The sequence below is a fragment of the Camellia sinensis genome, chromosome 5, assembly GCF_055761805.1.
Source record: "Camellia sinensis isolate YWXY chromosome 5, ASM5576180v1, whole genome shotgun sequence".
In the NCBI taxonomy this organism is placed as follows: domain Eukaryota; kingdom Viridiplantae; phylum Streptophyta; class Magnoliopsida; order Ericales; family Theaceae; genus Camellia; species Camellia sinensis.
In genome coordinates this window covers 145,547,680-145,567,424 of record NC_138965.1, presented here as the reverse complement: position 1 = coordinate 145,567,424, position 19,745 = coordinate 145,547,680, and the positions used below count along the sequence as shown (strand labels likewise).

Here is a 19,745-nt window from a genome sequence, read left to right as displayed (position 1 = left end):
CGTTTCTGCTCGGACTTCTAAAGGAGAGCCTTGTTTCCTGCTCGAACTCCCGAGGGATAGCCTTTGCTTCCATTAGCTGCCGAAGTAGAAGTGCGCATCCACTCGGACTCCCGAGGGACAGCCTTGTTTCTGCTCGGACTTCCGAGGGACAGCCTTGTTTCTGCTCGGACTTCCGAGGGACAGCCTTGTTTCTGCTCGGACTTCTGAGAGACAGTCTTTACTTCTGTTGGTAGAAGCTTGGTAGACTCGGTTATCTTCCAGAGGAATCTTTCTTGCCAAAGTAGGGTGTGTGCTACTTTCGGACTCCCGAGGGACAGTCCTGCTTCTGTTCGGACTTCCGAGGGACAGTCTTGCTTCTGTTCGGACTTCCGAGGAACAGCCCTTGCTCTCATTAGTGTGGGTTCTAAGGGCCCCGAGGTCGTGGATCTCAATCAAGAATTTATTTGCCTGAAATAGTAAAACCGACAAATGAGATGAGCAATATCAATTTCATATCCTGATTCAGGCATTATCAGAATGAGGCAATATCAATAAATAATAATGATCTATTTAAGTTACAACAATTTTATTACTCTGAGCAAGTTTATGAAAATGCAACAATCAAGTTTTTGTCTCTCCGAGCCGATTCCTCTCAAGCCAACATAAAGCTACAACGGTCACACAAAATTTTGGCATCAGCTATGTATTTCCCAAGCATCCACAAGTTAAACAAACAACAATATATCATCTTTATTATTCAACGAAGTATTTCATCATATCAACAAGTCCTACGATGAATTCTACATCAGGAGGTCGAGCATGATATCTAATATTCTCGGGGTTGCAACAATCAGTCATTTTTTTTTATAATTAGATTTACATGATGGGTTTATCAACAGATTCAACCCCAGAAGTCATCAACAATTCTTTTTCTCGGGTATTCTTCAGGTTCAACAAATAGCAATATCAATGTGGATATCATCAACAACAACGGCACATTTGTTCCTTTCTCTTCAACAGAGCAAAGTGTCATTTTGTCTACATTCAAACCAAGCTTCTCAGCAAAGTTTCAATTTCCGGAATTACAATATTCAAACATGCAATATTGTGATTTTAGCAACATCAGATTTTGAGTCAACCAAAAGTGCTTCAAGCCTTGTTTCTATTTTAGAACAAGTTCAACAATAGGAGTTCAGAATCCAGATCTGGGATCGAAATATAAAATTAAAATTATACAAATCCTGTATTATCTACCTCAAGCTGAAATTGCAAATTCTCAGTGTATAAATCAAGTTCTGCAAGCGTCAAAAAAAAAAAAAAATCAAGAGAAGAAGATTTTGAGCTTATATTTACAAACCTGAGGCAGAGGAATTTCAGAAGCTTACCCACAGATCCAAAAATATAAGAAGAATGAGAAGAGGGTTTCAGCGAGCACTTGTCAATCTGAAATAGCAACACAAAGAGGATGGGCCGATGACCGATGCCGCGTTGAGAGGGCGGCATGATCGGCATTGGCTAGAGGCAGTGGCAAGGCCGCAAGTGTGAGACGCACAAGCACGGGCTGTAGATATGAAACAAGCACACTCGAGGCCAACGACAAGCTGTGCAGTGCTAGGCAAGACCACACACGTCGCGTTGAGTGGGCGGACGTGTGTGGTCAATGTCGGACAATCCGAAGCCGGAGGCAACAGTGGTGTCGCAGAGGAGTTGGCAACCACACGCGTCACGTTGAATGGGCAACGGTGTGGTCGGCTCTGGGCAGTCGGGTTCAATGGCGAAGTTGCAGCAGAGAGGCCAACAGTGGTTGAGCTCGGCTGTCGAAGGCCAGAAGCGGCAGTGACGTCGCTGAGGAGTCGGCGTTGGTGCTGGTCAGTGAGCTCCGGAGTGTCTGGATCTGGGTTGTGACGTCTGCGATGGTTGGAGCTGGGACAGGTCGGTGGCGCTGCTTGAAGCTAAGATGGCCAGCATGCACATTGTGGTAGTCTCTGTTTTGTTGAAGAAGAAAAAGGCTGGGTCAGTCTCGGTCAAGTAAATCAAAAAAAAAAAATTTTCAAAGATGAGGTTTCAGCAATATGAAATAACAACACAAATGAAGGTCGGTCAATGGAATACTAGAGTCAACATTGACACAAAGAGGATAGGCCGACGGCAAGCTAAATCTGGTGTTGGTCACTGCCAAGTCCAAGAAAAAAAAAAAAGAGGTTGAGGAGAGTGATACGATGCCGAGCTGAAATCGACACAGGTTGTAATCACCAAGAAACGACACCGGAATCGGCGAATAAGGAGAACCGGCGGCCACGGCAGGTCAGCCAATGACGAGTTGGTCCGGCGTTGGTGCGTATTACCAGCGGCTTGGGTCATGTAGGCGGTGCCTGGGGTGGCGACGCAAGCAGTGTTGAGAGGGCGTCATGGTCGGCGCCAACAGTGACTGTCACGAAGGCCGGCGGTGGTGGCTTGTGTGGTCTTCGATGATTGTAACAGTGGGTAGTGAACAAACAGCGATGGTCCTCCGGAATTGCAGAAGCAGAACTTTGTTGAAGAAGATGCCGATCTGGGTCTGGTCTCTTAGTTTAGAGAGGAAGAGCGCCGCAACAGCTGCACAACAAAAAATAAAATAATAAGAAGCTATGCATTAGGGTTTTTGAGCCTTTCTTTAATTAAAAAAAAAAAAAGGAAGCATTATCTTTGAATATTCTATTAGTATATTCTAATAATGTATATATAGGTAATTGATCTGCTGTGTGCCAAACAAAAAAAAAAAATGCTTCTTTATTCTTTGGTTAAAAAATATATACATCTATATTTTCAAAAAAAAAAAAAAAAAAAAAAAAAAAAAAAAAAATTAAATTTTTGCTTGTCAATTTTTTCTGTAAATTGAAGTGCGTCATCAACTTTATCCATAGACTCTGTCGTGACAAAACGTTTTTTTTTTTTGGGGAACGTGATGCGAAACAGGGTCGAAGAAATGACAGTATGCATGTCTGAGAAATTTAAAATTTCTCATACACGCAAGGGGCAAATGTAAGAGGGGCTAATTTGAGCCCACTAAATTATTTAGGCCCAATAGCCCAAGATTAGTGGGCCCGAATTTATCGCAAGTCCAAGACTGGCGGGACCAGATTTATCACCATCAAACGGGCTAAATGGCTCTAAGCCTCGAAAGGGTTCGGATCCACGAACCTAGAGACTTACTCAGGCCCGGACTCGAAAGGGTATTAGGCAAGCCTAGAGATCCGAGGCACTCGGACTCGAAAGGGTTCGGATCCACGAGCCTAGAGGTCCGAAATACTTGGCTTCGAACGGATTCAGACGCAATCTAGAAGTCGCTCCGTTAATGAGTCCCAGAACACTTGCGGGCTCGGAGCTTTCCGGGATCTACGCACCAGAACCATGGGCGTAATGGAGTTCGAACAAAGGACCCGATCCCGAGGACGGTGAGTGGAGATAAATTCACTCTTCGGTTAAACTAGCCTATACCCGGGTCGAGGTGGCACGACCCCGGGGGGTCCATGAGACTCGGCAATATTTTGCGGCAGGACGTCCTCTGGGACTACCCCTGACCCTTTGGGATGATTGGGGATCATTGGTTAGGTGTGGCTAAGAAGAAGGGTTCGCCGAGGGATTGATCTCCTCTTCGGGGTTTTCTCATCCTCGGAGAAGTCACCTCCTCGGAGAGGTCACCTCCTCGGAGAAGTCACTTCCTCGGAGAGGTCACCTCCTCGGAGAAGTCACCTCCTCGGAGAGGTCACCCCCTCGGACAAGGTGGTTAGAGAAAATATCCCCCATGTGCCTTGCACATGGGCTCCATCCTACATCATGAGGTGCCTATAAATAGCACCCACCCATAGCTTTACAAGGGATGGATTTGGAGATTTTTTAACTCTTGGGAAAGAACTAATTTCCCTTCTCCATTATCAACCTTGAGAGTGAAAGTGGGAGATCAATGGGAGAGCATTGCCATTATTCTATTCTCTAGCCATTTTGCCTTCTTCTTCACCCAATCTCTTATCTCCATCATCTCCTTTGTTGTTGTGTTCCTAAGTTGAGATTATTGAAGAATCTAAGCCTCTCATCATATTTTAGAGAATTCGAAGTTGTTCTTCAAGGATCTTCGAATATCTTCGAATTTTCCAACTCCTTTCTCGAACCCTCTCCTACAGCACTAATGCATTAAAAAAGTAAAAAAAAAAAAATACAATTCTAAAATCAAAATATCACATCATTAATGACGAAACCCACTGTCATCTAATTAGTGAGAGCACTAATTAGTGCTACTAAGCATTTTTCTAATCCCAATTTACCTTGGCAAATGGAGGCTAATTTTCGTCCCGTTAGCCGTCCACTCATCACAAGTAGAAGATGTCACGACGCAGTCCTTTTCTATCAATCAAACAAAATACACAATCATGACCTTCTGGGACATGCACAAAAATATATGAAGAACTGCAATTCAATTAGTTTTTTGAGGATCTTTTGAGAGAAGTTAAAATAGTCACTTTTTTAGATTTTGTTTAGTAGAGTTTTTAAATATAATTTGAAAATAAGAATTGTATTTTGAATTTGTGAATTTTAAAATTATGATTTGAGTATAGAAAATTTGTTTGGTGAAAGAGTTTTGAAATTTTTTTTGAATTGAGTGAGAAATTTTTGATATGACATATAATATTTGATACATAAATTTACAACTCATAACCAAACACACAACTCAAAATTCTATTAAAGCTTATAAAAAATTTTAAAAAATTTAAAAAATATTTTTTTCGAATATATAAAAATTAACATGTGTCAATTGTAAAAAAAATAAAAAATTGCACTGTTCGGTCAACTGGCTGGACGACCGGTGGGACGTCCGGGTAGCCCAAGTTTTCTCTTCTTCGACCGAGTTTTCAAAAGTAAGTATGGAATAAATTTTTGAAGTCCTAAACAAACATGATGTGCAAAATAAGCTTTGGAACGTTAGTTCCAAACTGTACCAAATGGAGCCTTACTTTTTTTATACAAAAAAAGTCACAAAAAGTCAATTTTTTAGCTAAAAAAATCACTAAAAAAGTCAAAAAACTAAAAAGTTAACTTTTTACTAACTTCCCATAACACTCTTGAAAAGAATGTTTAGGAGACCTCTTGATTTAAGGGTGGATTTTATTATGTGATGTATTAGTTTGGTTTGTATTTCTATTTCTATTTTTATTTTTATTTTATTTATTTTTATTTATTTTGTTTTACTACATCACTAGAATTCATATTAGAGTTCTTGTTTTAGACCTCTTAATCACTTCTCTTTTTAAAAAGTATAAATACACCCAACGAAGGAAAATTCATTATGCTTTCGTTTGGGATATGAATTAACTTTTTAACTTTTGAATATTTTAGCTTGTGTTTGGAATAAGCTTTTTAACTTTTATAAGGAAAAAATGAAATAATTATGATTTAAATGTGATATTTTGTTTTATTAAATTTTTAATCTATTTTAATTTTTTTTGTGACTAAAATAGCCGGAAAAACCCATACCAAACATAACCTTCGTACAGTGGCTATTTTGGTTTCCATTGACAGCCTCCTCCATCTCACTAAAAGTATAAATACATAAATAAGATTAAAATTTTAATTATTAATATTTATAAAAATTGTCATTTATGTGTAATTTTTTTTCCAAACCCTCCGTTGAATTGTATTTTTCCCAAAAATTTACTTATCCTTATTTTTACTCACTAAGATTGTGTTTAGTTCATAAATTTAGAGAGAAAAAAAATATATAAAAATATAATTTCATTTCATTTCAATTATATTTTACACACATTTTTTATTTTTATTTTTCTTTTCAAATCACTATCAAAATTTATTAACTAAATACAGCGTAAAGATTTGATGACAATCCACAAGAATCATCAATTCATGAAAAAGAAGAGGACCAATTCAGCCATGTTTTAGCCCTTCTTTTCTTTTCTCGTTTTTTTTTTTTTTTTTTTTGAAAAATATTATACCAATTAATTAATTTTATAATGTTTTACTAACAGATGTAGTAGATAGAGATAAAATTTTAAAACATCAATTTGAAATTATGTGATAAAAGACAATTGTTTAGGTTATCATTAAGTTGATCACAAGGTCCACTTCTATAATTCAATTCAATCCATCCATTTTGTAAGTCTCTCTCTATATATAAATTATGAGGAAAAAAAAAACAATAAAATTATTACAACTAAACTTATAATTTATTTGTAAGATTATATTTATCATTTATTTATTATTATCCAATCACATCATATCATAACTTTAATAATTGAGTGAGTGAGTTAAATATATTTAAATCATGGATTACATCATAATTTCAAATACATTATGCCTCCGTTTGGGAAGTGGGTTGGCTTTTTGGCTTTTTGGCTATTTTAGCCTGGGCTATTTTAGCCTGGTTTGGGAAGGGCTTTTTGGCTTTTTGGCTTTTTTGACTTTTTTTGTGAGAGAGGATTGTAATGATTATGGGTTGGATTTGATGTTTTGTTTTTTGTGGTTAAAATAGCCTATTTTGTTTTTTGTGGCTATTTTAGCCAAAAAAAGCCTGGGCTTTTTCTTGCCAAACGGAGGCTTAGTGAGCTTTTAGGAGATACAAGCTGTGAACTCTCTATAAAAGAGTGGTTCATCAAGAAGGAAAAAAAAAAAAACCAAAATAACAAACCTTACAAAAAAAAATGGACAACAAAGCAGAGCTTGTGTTCATGCCAACCCCAGGAATGGGCCACATTGTATCCATGGTAGAGTTTGCCAAACGCCTACACGATCAAGACCAACGCTTCTCTATCACATTCCTCCTCATCAACCCATTCCACCCTCCCTTCTACAATCTCTACGTTGAATCACTCGCCGCCTCCGACACCCAATTCCGCTACGTCCACCTCCCTCCTCCACTACCGCCACCGCCACCGCCTCCTGAACAACTACTCCTCACGTCTCCGGAGAAAAATTTCTCCGATTTTTTGGAAAGTTATAAATCACACGTGAGAGACGCAATCATAAACCATGTGTTGTCTTTTTCTCAGCTGGCGGGGTTGGTGGTGGACTTCTTCTACACCCCCATGATCGACATCGCCAACGAATTCGCCGCCCCTACTTACATCTTCTTCCCTTCCGGAGCCGCCTTTCTCGGCCTCATGCTCCACCTCCCAATCCGCCATTCCCTAATCGGAACCGAGTTCACTGTCTCCGATCCAAACTCGGTCACTCACTTCCCGAGTTACGCTAACCCGGTCCCTACCTCGGTCCTACCCGCCTTTCTATTCAACAAGCACGGCGGCTACACCTGCTTTCTCAACCACGCTAGGAGGTTCATAGAAACCAAGGGCATAATCGTAAATACATTCGAAGAGCTCGAATCCTGTGCGGTGAAGTCTCTGTTAGACTCGCCGGAATCACCGCCAGTTTACGCCGTCGGACCGTTGCTAGACTTCGCCGGCGAGGCCCAATCGGGGAGCAATCGGGACATGATCGTGAAATGGCTCGATGAACAGCCTCCGTCGTCGGTGGTTTTCCTCTGCTTCGGAAGCCTATGGTACATCTGTCCCCCTCAGCTGGAGGAGATAGCCACGGCACTAGAGAAGAGCGGCCACCGGTTTTTGTGGTCCATTCGACGGCCGCCACCACAAGGCGAGTTCGAGATACCGACAGATTGCGGCGGCGATTACGAGGGCTTGTTGCCGGTAGGGTTTCTGAAACGGACGGAAAATAGGGGAATGGTGTGCGGGTGGGCGCCGCAGACGACGGTGCTGGGGCACGCGGCGGTGGGAGGGTTTGTGTCGCACTGCGGGTGGAACTCGATCTTGGAGAGCTTGTGGGTTGGTGTTCCGATCGTGACATGGCCAATGTATGCAGAGCAACAGTTGAATGCGTTTGAGATGGTGGTGGATTTGGATCTGGCGGTGGAGCTGAGATTGGACTACAGGAATGAACTTGGTGGGAGCGGCGGCAGAGTTGAATTGGTGGCGGCAGAGGAGATAGAGAGAGCAGTGAGGTGTGTGATGGATGGTGACATTTTGGTGAGGAAGAGAGTGAGAGAGATGAGAGAAAAGAGTAGAGAGGCTGTTGTGGAAGGTGGGTCTTCGTTTGGTTCGTTAAAGCGGTTGGTTGATGATATGTTGGGACGCCCTCTTATTCGAGAAAAGACTTCACAAATTTGAGCCAAGGCAAATAAATTTAGAAATTAAGACAAATAAATTTAGGAATTAAGCATAAAATTAAACAGTTGCTTACAGAATTCATACATAGTTTTGGGCAGAAATTTATAAAAATTGTATCTCTTTGTTGTCATTGCTTTGTTGTCTAGAGGGTGAATCGATCACAATGCATAAACTAAAAGCCAGTTGATTTGAGGGAACTCGTCAATGCCAATTTATGAGTGGGAAGGAATTGGTTCACAAGCATGGTTTGGATTTGAAGGTCACAGTATTTTTCAAAGAGCGGAATAAGTAATTGAAGAGCTACAGGTCACCCATGAAGCATCTTCAGCTTTGATCTTTTTTGGCACATGAACCTTTTCAGAATGGAAAAGACGAAAGAAAGGGCATGTACGAAAATGTAAGAGTTTTGGCTTGAAAAGAGTTTTGCCAAAGGTAAAAGAGAAATGTGTTTTGAAATATGTGGTGGAATCAATTTTTAAAAATTTCATCCAAACAGAGGCTTTATGTGAAAGGGTGAAATTATGATTAGAGCGCTAAACCAAACACAGCCTTTATTTCTTACCCAATTTCACCTTAAATTTGTATCATCAATTTGAATAATTATCATTTTTAATGAAATGTATTATACCATGCAACAAAATAAAACTAAATTATTTTGACAACATTCAATTTAACACAAAAATAACTATTTATTGTCCCTAGATACAATCAAATTAAGCCAATCAGTATGCAAATATTTTTATGTACTCACATATCAAAAGTAAAAATGAATTAATGTCAATAAGAAATCTCGTTCAAAAGCTTATATCAATCTTTTCTAGAACTACTTAACGTCATAGGCATGAAAAAAATCAGATTCATGTGGAGCAAAAAGAATAATATATATATATATATATATGTTTTATAAAGTAAAACTACGAACACATAATAGATCTTCAACAATGTCAGAATTTACCAGTCCATTAGTTTCTTGATCCCACAATGTGTTCCTTTTTTATTTGCTTCAAATAGTTCGACATATCTAGAAAAATTGTTACAATACAATTATAGTTTTGACCCTTGATGTTAGAAGTCGTTTTGAATTTATATTTTGAATTTTATTTATGTTTCGAATTTTATATTTCTTATTTTTAATGTTGAAATCCTAATTATGTTATTTCAATTTTATTTATATTTTTCCTGATATAGATAACTTTTTTTCTTTCCTCCAACAGTACCTCCCAACAAGATTGATCAAAATCAAAATTAAAATTATAAATGCTCCAAAGCCAGTTTAACTCATTTATCAGTTGAACTATTTAAACACTCATATGCATCACTAGGCACTGGATGAGGCAGTGGAAATCATAGAAACTCCTCAATTCATGAAATGACATTAAGTTGTGTTTAGATTAATACATTTGAAATAAAAGGTAATCGATATTAATTATTTAAGAACAACAACTCAAATTTATATATTGATAGTTTAGACATGGATTTCAAAATATAATAAGTCGGTTTTTAGGTATGTCATTATTCTAACCTAAATAACAATACCAAATTCAAACACTCTGTAAGTCCGGCACAATTAGATAGAAAATTATATGGTGATTTTGGGGCAAATCTATGTGATATTCTAATAAAATTTTTATTGATTGAAATAATTATTGTTCATAATTTTGTATTAATTTTAAAGAGACACTGTAACAATGTTATGTGATAAATAAATTCATCAAATAAACTCACTATGAACTTTACTATCAATCAATCCACAATACACAAATACAAATATAAACATGCCTGTTTGGACATGCACAAAAATAAACTTGCCGTCTTTCTCACTCACCAATGACTTGATGACAAACCACAACAGTCCATCAATCGATGAAAAGAAAGGTCAGAACAACTCATATGAATACTTAAAAAAATAAAAAATAAAAAATAAATGGTTCACTTGCTATCTAGTGGAGAAAGAGAAATCTGGATCTTGTTGTGCCCATTTTCAATCCATCTATTTTCAAGACATTTAAGTATAAATCATTAATTTTAAAAAATAATAAATTAATTTGTTACTCAGAACTATAAAATTTTATCACATTAATTAAAAAAAAAATTACTATCTATTTTCAAATTTGAATGAAAATTTTGATAGAATGATACCCCTATTTCATTTCATTCTAGTGGAGTAAATATTTGATATAATGATAATACTAGTAACGGTATTACATCCAACGAATAATATTCTTAATTTATAGTAGGAACCACGACATTATTAGGTGAGTGTTAGACAAAACTTTCCATCTAATTCCATTTGCGGTGTTTTATTGGCTATGACACCATATAGGTTGGTATCACCGTTATACTAATTTATTCCAGTAAACCAAGCACTATCTCAATTTCAATATATCTTTTAAAAATAAACATAATTTTTGTGAACCACAATAATTAACAATTCAATCTCTATACTCAAACCCCCCAAACAAAACCCTCCTTTAGCATAGGCTAAAATGAGGTTTGGGGGCTAAAATAGTCACAAAAAGATAAAATATGTTCGAAGTCAATAGAATAAAATGTCACATTCAGACCATAATTATTTTATTTTTTTCACTCACAAAAGTCAAAAAAAGCGAAAAAATCTAACCCAAACGAAACTTTTTAACCATGGACTAAAAAAATCAAAAAGTCAATCAACGTTCCAAACGAAACCAAACATGGACTATTAGTTTAGTGAGTAGATCATAACTTCGAACACATTTGACATGTTTGTTTGGGTAGATATGGTCATAAGATTGAACTAATAATCCAACAAAATATATAATTTGATATTTACCTAAGAAAATTGAGATCCGGAGTAATAGTCCATCCAAACATAATATCCTCAACTATTAAATCCTAAAAGGAGGGTAAAGTACAAAATGAAAGATTAAACAAAGATTATCAATCCAACCTCCTGACCTGAACCAAATACAGATAAGATATACCATCCAAAACAATTGATAATTCCAAGGCTAATAGTCTCAAAAGAATGTTAATCCGTTCAATGAAATCCCTCCAACAAATATGACGATTGTGTCTTCTTTTAGGAGATGAAAGCTATGGACTCCCTCAATAAAAGATTGGTTCATCAAGAAAAAAAGAAAACAAAATAACAAACCTTCTAAAAAAAATGAAGAACAAAGCAGAGCTTGTGTTGGTGCCAACCCCTGCAACGGGTCACCTTGTATCTATAGTAGAGTTAGCCAAACACTTACTTGATCGACACGAACATTTCTCCATAACAGTCCTCCTTATCAAACCATTCTTCTTTCCTTCCTACAATCTCTATGTCGAATCACTCGCCGCCTCCGAAAACCGACTGCGCTACATCCACCTCCCTCCTCCACCACCACCTTCGGAACCAGTAGTCCCCAAGTCTCCGGAGAAATTTTTCTCTGATTTCCTGGAAAGCCACAAATCACAGGTCAGAGAAGCAATCGTCAACCATGTGTTGTCATCTTCTCCTGCGACGCCGAGGCTGGCGGGGGTGGTGGTGGACTTTTTATGCACCGCCATGATTGACGTCGCCAACGAATTCGCAGCCCCTACTTACCTCTTCTTTCCTTCCAGCGCCGCCTTTCTCGGCCTCATGCTCCACCTCCCAATCCGCCATGCCCTGATTGGAACTGAGTTCTCCGCCTCCGATCCGAACTCAGTGACTCATTTCCCGAGTTACGCTAACCCGGTCCCTACCTCGGTCCTACCCGCCTTTCTATTCAACAAGCACGGCGGCTACAACTGCTTACTGAACCACGCCAGGAGGTTCAGAGAGGCCAAGGGCATAATCGTAAATACATTCGAAGAGCTCGAATCCTATGCGGTGAAGTCTTTGTTAGCCTCGCCGGAATCGCCACCGGTTTATGCCGTCGGGCCGCTGCTTGACCTCGCCGGCGATGCCCGATCGGGGAGCGATCGAGACAAGATCTTGAAATGGCTCGACGAACAGCCTATGTCGTCGGTCGTGTTCCTCTGCTTCGGAAGCCTAGGGTGCTTTGATCCGCCGCAGCTGGCGGAGATTGCGGCGGCGCTAGAGAAGAGCGGCCACCGGTTCTTGTGGTCCATACGGCGGCCGCCACCCGAAGGTGGGTTAGCGATGCCGACCGATTGCGGCGGCGATCACGAGGGCTTGCTGCCGGAAGGGTTTCTGAAACGGACGGAAAACAGAGGAATGGTGTGCGGGTGGGCCCCGCAGACGGCGGTGCTGGGCCACGCGGCGGTGGGAGGGTTTGTGTCGCACTGCGGGTGGAACTCGATTTTGGAGAGCTTGTGGTTCGGTGTTCCGATCGTGACATGGCCGATCTACGCAGAGCAACAGATCAATGCGTTTGAGATGGTGGTGGATTTGGATCTGGCGGTGGAGCTGAGATTGGATTGTAGGGATGAACGTGGTGGTGCGAGCTACGGCAGCGGCGGAGTTGAGGTGGTGGTGGCGGCGGAGGAGATAGAGAGAGCAATGAAAGGTGTGATGGATAGTGGGAATCTGGTGAGGGAGAGAGTGAGAGAGATGCGAGAGAAGAGCAGAGAGGCTTTTATGGAAGGTGGGTCTTCGTTTAGTTCGTTAAAGCGGTTGGTTGATGGTATGGTGGGAAACGACTGATCATGGAAAGTTTGCTAGAATTTTTGGATGGAAATTTATTTCTCCCTTAAATTCACTTTATATTTCAATCATCAATTTGAATAATTATCCTTGATATTATATTTGGATAAGAGTAATGATTCATCTCCCTTTTCCCCCACCCCTTTAACCCCCTCTCTCTCTCATTGGTTACCTTTTTTTTTTCTTTTTTTTTTTTTCCTGCTCCTCCAATCACCCCTGCCACGTGGCAAAGGGGGGTGAGAGGGTGACCCCCAAAAGGGGGTCCCAAGCATTATTCTTCGGATAAAATCAGTTTGTTGATATAATTTGAATGATCAGTTTGAATAGTTATCCTTTTTAATGAATTATAGGTCTTATTTGAAAAGTTGGATAGTTTTTTTTAGTTTTTGATTATTTTAGTAAGTTAAAATATTAGAGAATAATGGCCCTGTTTGGTAGAGTTGTGGGAAAGTGCTTATACCTTATATCTTAACAGCTTATACCTTATAATTATGAACATAAGCTGATTTCTGACTTATAAATTAAGCTTCTCCTGCCCTACTCAAAGAATAAGTTGATTTCTGACTTACAAAAACATGAAAATAGCTTAAATTGGGCTAAAAGCTGAAATAAGCTGAAATTAAGCTGTACCAAACAGGGCCAATTTCTTTTAGTCCAGATTTTAAATTGGAAGGCGCTGTTTGGGTTCGTGAGCCCCTCACGGGTCTCGTTTCGATGATCTAAACAGTTCATTTTATCGAGTAATTCGTATATTTCATCCAAAAAAAATTAGATCAATTCAATAATTGTAACTTATTTAATTTTTCACTAAAGAAATAGACAATAATTGTATTTTGAAAAATAAATTATATATTTTTTTAGTCACAAATATAATAAATTGAACAAATTATAGTTATCGGATCGACCTATTTTTTTTGGACGAAATACACGGAGAACCCGACAAAATGAACAGTTCGAATCATCGAAATAGGACCTGTGATGGAACCCACGGACCCAAACAGCGCCATCCAGTCTAGTTGGACTAGAGAGGATCATTCTCCAAAATATTTGTGTTTAGGAAGATAGTTAAATTTTTTCATATTTGGATGTGATGTTTATAACAGAAAAAGTAAAATAATTATAAATTTAATGTGATATTTTATCTTATTGACTGTTTTAGTTTATTTTATCTTTTTGTGAATTTTAACTCAAAAAAAAAAAAAAAAAAAAAAAAAAAAAAAAAAAAAAAAAACTTTGCCAAACAAGGCCATATTTCTCTTGATGATACCAAAAGAGATAAGGAGACAAGTATATCATATCATACGACATAGCATACAAATGTTCAACATAACACAGAATACAACTACATGTAATAAATTACTGTCTATAAAATAACTAAAAGGGGAATTACTGCCAATGGGACAGAAGGAAAAAAATTACAAAGACATGAAGGATTTTTACTTTTGTAAATTTTCACGTGTATCCCACCTTAGAATTACTTGCACCCTATGTGTTCATAATTTTTTTTCTACTCTCCATTGGAGAGTAATTCCCCCATAATTATATTAGACAAATAACATGCACAATTATTTTTGTGTACATGTAACATTTGATCAAAAATATTAAGCAAAATGAAGTAATATCAATAATTTTAGAAAAAAATTGTTCAATTTGACAGCTCAAGGGTTAAGTGTAATAGTTGAAGAGGCAAAGTGAATTTTTTTCAATTTTGAACAAACTTATGTCACTATTAGAAAAATTGTAAAAAGCTTGAAAAACTAGCTTGAAAATTTATTTATATCAATCTTTTCTATAGTTATTCCAGCAAGAAAAACAATTATGTCATCCAAAGTGCATATCTATCTTTATTAACCCAATCTTTATTTTGAACAATCAATTGGTTACAAATTCAGTTCATACTGCAATACAAAAAGTACAGAAACAGCATACAAAAAAAAACACACACACACTCAGCAGAAAGGAGAAGTAATCTCATTCAATAACCATGTTTTCTGCCTCGTGCCTAAAGGAGTCGAACAGTATTGTTGACAGATAACGCTCTCCGAAGCTGGGGAAAATAACCTGACAGTAAGAAAAATTATATGAAAATTTTCAGTAGTTTCTTAAGAAATAAAAAATAAAAGAAAGTGCAAAAAATAACATTCATATGATTGACAATACTAAAGTTAGATGTCCACTAATCACAACCTCCGGTTCTGTCTTTCTATAGAAATGCAAAACACACCCTAGGCTCGAGAAAACTCAGATTCATGTAATACCCTTTTTTCCATGAAGTAAAATGAAGGGATAATAGATTTTCGGATGATGTCAAAATTTGCACATATTTGTAATTATTTAATGATCAGTCTGCTAGTTTCTTTGATCTCACTCTGTTCCTTTTTCCATTTGCTTCCACTAGTTCAATCTAACTAGAAAAATTACTGGCCTACGAATATGTTTTCGATCATTTCGGTGATGCCAATTTTGTCTTTCCCTTGGCAGAACATATTTCCCAACAAGATTGATCCAAATCAGGATTAAATTACAAATGCTCCTAAACCAGTTTAACTCATTTGTCAGTCAAACTATTTAAGCAATAATACACATCTCACTGGGTAAAATTTAACCTCAAATCATTTCATTTAAAATTTATATATCCAAATGAAACCTTAGTTGTTGCCTGAAGTAGCACCAAAGGATTCTAATGTTGTTATTAAACAAGATCAATTCACAGCAACTTACAACAATGAGTTTTAAGTTTACCGGCATTTTCTGGCCTCTTTGCTATCTTTGTTGCAGCAGCAGCAGCAGCCCCTGATGAAATCCCTACCTGCAAATCATGTTTCCAAAAACATTGTCAAAAATTGGCTTCTTACAAAGGCAAGCAATGACAAGGCAGCAGCCACTTCTAAAAAATCTTATCCATAAACATTTTGTTTCTGATTCTGTGATCAATTTTCGTGTTCCTATACCTAATTCAGACAGGAATTTGGGAACTACATGATCAGTGATAACCACGAGAATGCAGTGATAGAAATACAGATGAGACCATTACAATTGATCTTGATTAAGTAGGAGGCATATACCAGCAAACCTTCTTTCAGTGCAAGAAGCTTAGCAGTTTCGATAGATTCTTCACTAGATACCTGAAACGTTACAAAAGCACTGAGGTTAATAAATAAAAAGTAGAAATTTGTTAACACAATTCATACCCTACATATGATTGAGGATCCAATTGTTGGAAAATAATGGATTTTTGACAAATTTAATTCGAAATTAAAGTGGGACCCAACCGCCGGTTGAGATGGGTTTGAGTGGTTTTGTATTCTCTTAATTGAGAAAATTGCAATACAAAAATAATGAGCCAAAACCATTGAGTTGTGAATGAGAATTGTCTCATAAAGTGGATATTAATAAAGTTGGGTTAGTCTTGGTTTGTACTAGGCCTAGCCTTCTACTTGTGTATGTGCTAGGTTTGGTCTTAGACTTGGACTTGGACCTAGTCTTAAGTTTTGGGCTGAGCTGTACTGGGCTTAGTTTGTCCTTGTGTTTGAGATTGGGCTTGGATCAGGTTGTGACCCAACACCTGTATCCATTTTGCAACACATCTAGTTTAATTCTCAAAGCTTATACATTACATGCACATTATGATTTATATAATGGTTTTAGAGTTTTCAATCTTTGTAACTCTAGCCTTAATAGCTAGAGTTGATGACATTTGATGACCCCATTGATGTTAGCTTTCATGGCTAAGGCTCTCCCCTACTAGTATAAATAGAGGCATTTCTCCTCTAACTTAGTAGGTTGTTTTAGAGAGGTTTTGTAATGGAAAATAAGATGATGTTGAGATAAAAAGTTGGAGATGGTTTTTACACTAAAGAAAAATTTTCCTATCTTCTTTTGTTAACCTCTTCTTTGGTTCTTGTTAGAGAGAGTACATCCATTGTCAAGTTTCCCGAAGTTATTCGGAAGGTGCATCTGTATCCTGAGAGACAAACGCCGACGTACCTCCAGCCTCTATCGAGAGGTAGTGAATCTGTTTTAAGAAAACTGTGGTATCGCACACGTTTCGGTTTGCTTCTTTTCTTATCATTTGTTGTTAATTTTTTCAATATTTAGTTTACAAAGATGAGTTCTAATTTTTAGTTATCCATGTTAATAATTTGTTCTATTAGTAATGTAATCTGATTCATTTCTCTATTTTTAGTTGTGTCATTTATTCTGTATTTTCATCTGTGTGAGTCGATTTCTGACCACACTGTCAAATTAGTACTCAGCTGGAGAACACCAGCAAAATAGATTAAGCTCGAACAACCTGTCGCTGAAAGAAGAGATTCTGGCAGTGATTCGTCCACTCGGGGGCACTCCGACGATCAAGTCAGTTATCTCTCAAAGATAGAAAAAGTGCTTAACTCACTATTCAGAATACAAAAAGCGTACCTTAGACCCATGAGGGTGCCTTATTTTTATAGTCAACACTGACCTGATCCCCTTAGAAGCCTTGCATCCCTTGCGAATCTTGGACTTCCAGTTAGATTGGGATAAACTCCCTAAGAGTTTTATATTTATTCAAACTGAAGTCCTCTCCCATTCTAGGACTCATGTCCCTTATCCGCTTATCCCGGATCCCGTTATTTTCGCAGATAACCTCGGCCTAGCCAAGATTACCTCGGCATCATGACCAAGACACGTGGCACCTCGGCTGACACTTCGGTGCCACCTCGACCACGTGTTGTCATTCAAAAATTATGTCCCCACAACTGCCCCCTAGGTTCTATTACCTCGGCATCCTGAGGTGATGGAACCTATATCATTTCTTACACTTAGCATATCAGCTAAACTCGCTTTATCCTTCATTACCGAGGTCATCTAGTCCCATATGACCAAGACCTGTAATCTATTTTCATCAATGCCTTAGAACAAATAACCAAGTCGATTCAAATTATTTAGCCAAGATCATCCTCCTGGCCGAGGTCTTTGCTTCATTAAATCACGAACTCCAAGAGTTTCACACGTGTATGAGCTGTCACGCACAGTATTTCAACCGTTTCTACCACGCATCTTTCCCCTACTGAGCCGTACCTGACACGTGCCATTAAGTCGCATCGCGTCTGCGTGCGCCGTCTGACAAGCACGTCGTCCTAGGCATAGTAATTGCATTTTTGCCGCCACTTCGTGTGTTTGATCAAAATCATCTCTCTCTCCGCCTTTTCACTTCTTCATCACTGTTTTCGTTCAAGCTCTCTCTCTCTCTCTCTCTACTCTCCTAAATCCTTCATTGTTCCAAGCTTTCAAGCTCTGCAACCACTGTGTTCATCTCCTCAGGCGAAACTTTTGTTGCCCTTCTCCAATTGCTATCATCATCTGACTCCGACATACCTCACACCGACTTCATTCTCTTCGGTGAGTTATTCATGTCCCCTTCGTTTCAATTTCTTGTCGTACTTTAAACTGTTATGCTTGTATGCTGCTACTGTAATTACATCTATGTTCTTGAATCTTTATTTGTGCGTTGAATTCAATCACATAAGAGGGCATGTTTGTCTCATGTTTTTGCTTCTGCCCAATCTCACACTACTCACGCACTTGTTCATTTTGCCACTGTTTTTGGCCTCATACTCTTGTACACATTTTTTGTCACTGTGTTCTTGAAATCACTATTCTTGATTCTGAATCACTATTCTTGTTTCTATTTTCTATGTCTTTTCCAGATTCTTGCCTTCACTTCTTGTTTCCATAGTTTTAGGCTTGAAATTTGTTGTAGAACTCACGATTCTTAGGAAAAACTGAAACAAACTTCAACTAGATCCTCAAAAACTCTCACCCCAACATTCGTCTAGGTTTTGCCGAGGTCCCTCAAACCTTCACAAAACACTTCCTTTTGAAATCCCCCTAATCCGACGTCATGGATATGTGGAGGTATAGGGTAGACACCCCAACTAAGTTAGAATATTTCAGGCAGGAGTTTGCCATTCCTATCGACGTTCACTTGAGGTTGGCAGGGGAGGAAGACTCCATCATGCCTGACGAGAACTTCATGCCTTTCCCTGTCGTAGCCTTTACAGAATGTGGACTCAGGTTTCCACTTGGTATCTTTTTCCAAGAATTCCTCCATTACTACAAATTGAACCCAATCCAGCTTGCCATTAACTCTTACCAAGTTATCAATGGTATAATTGCCTTAGCCAAAAAAAAGAACTCTAGGGTTACTCTTGCCGACATCCAGTACTGCTACATCATGTGTGGCCTTAAGTCAGAAAAAGGCTACATCTACTATCTTAAGCCGAGGTCGACGCAATACAAACTCATCGCCGACCTCCCTAATTCCAACAAGGGCGCTGGGGACGATTATTTCATCATCTCGGACAACTGGGAATTCTCACCAGATGAGGACCTCCAACTCTATCCTTTAAGCCGATCAGTTTTTAAAGAGGGTGATGGTAAGAGCCATGAGTCACTTTACTCACTCTCAAGTCTTCAACACTTTGTTCCTTTTATACATGTGCTAACGTTTGTTTTTTTCTTGCAGCTCTCCCTTAACCACCAAAGGATTTTCACAAGCCCTTCTTTCCCAGCAAGGACTTCAAAAATCTGTTGACCTTACCAATCAATCAACACAAGGCTCCTTTGCTCCTGAATTTTATCCCGACTTATAAGTCCGTGCTTCCCAACATCCCAAGAAAAAACAAGTCTCCTCCTTCAGCAACAACTCCACAGGTTGACTCGTCAAGGCCTGACCAAGGATCAACATCTGACCCAGCAGAGTAGCCATCAACCTCGGCTCCACAACTAATCCCTCCATCTCAACACAAACGCTGATGTTGAACTGCAATCGCCGCTGAGATGGGACGTAAGAAAGTTGTTGCAGACGATCTTTTAGCCGACATCCTCGACACTGTCACCGCACAACCAGCATCATCCCAACCCCAGCCAAAGTCGAAACCAAAAAGGCTTAAAAAAACCCAACCCAAGGCAACGGTGACTCAGATCGACACTGAAGACACCTT

At 38.6% G+C, this 19,745-nt stretch overlaps 2 pseudogenes across 2 annotated transcripts; both read left to right on the top strand.

Moving 5' to 3' along the window:
- Positions 1-6,571: 6,571 nt before the first annotated feature.
- LOC114309915 (anthocyanidin 3-O-glucosyltransferase 2 pseudogene) lies at positions 6,572-8,277 on the top strand (annotated as a pseudogene). Its single transcript, XR_014330273.1, has one exon. The product of XR_014330273.1 is annotated as an anthocyanidin 3-O-glucosyltransferase 2 pseudogene (transcript).
- Positions 8,278-10,993: 2,716 nt separating this feature from the next.
- LOC114309916 (anthocyanidin 3-O-glucosyltransferase 2 pseudogene) lies at positions 10,994-12,869 on the top strand (annotated as a pseudogene). Its single transcript, XR_014328576.1, has one exon. The product of XR_014328576.1 is annotated as an anthocyanidin 3-O-glucosyltransferase 2 pseudogene (transcript).
- The last annotated feature ends 6,876 nt before the right edge of the window (positions 12,870-19,745 follow it).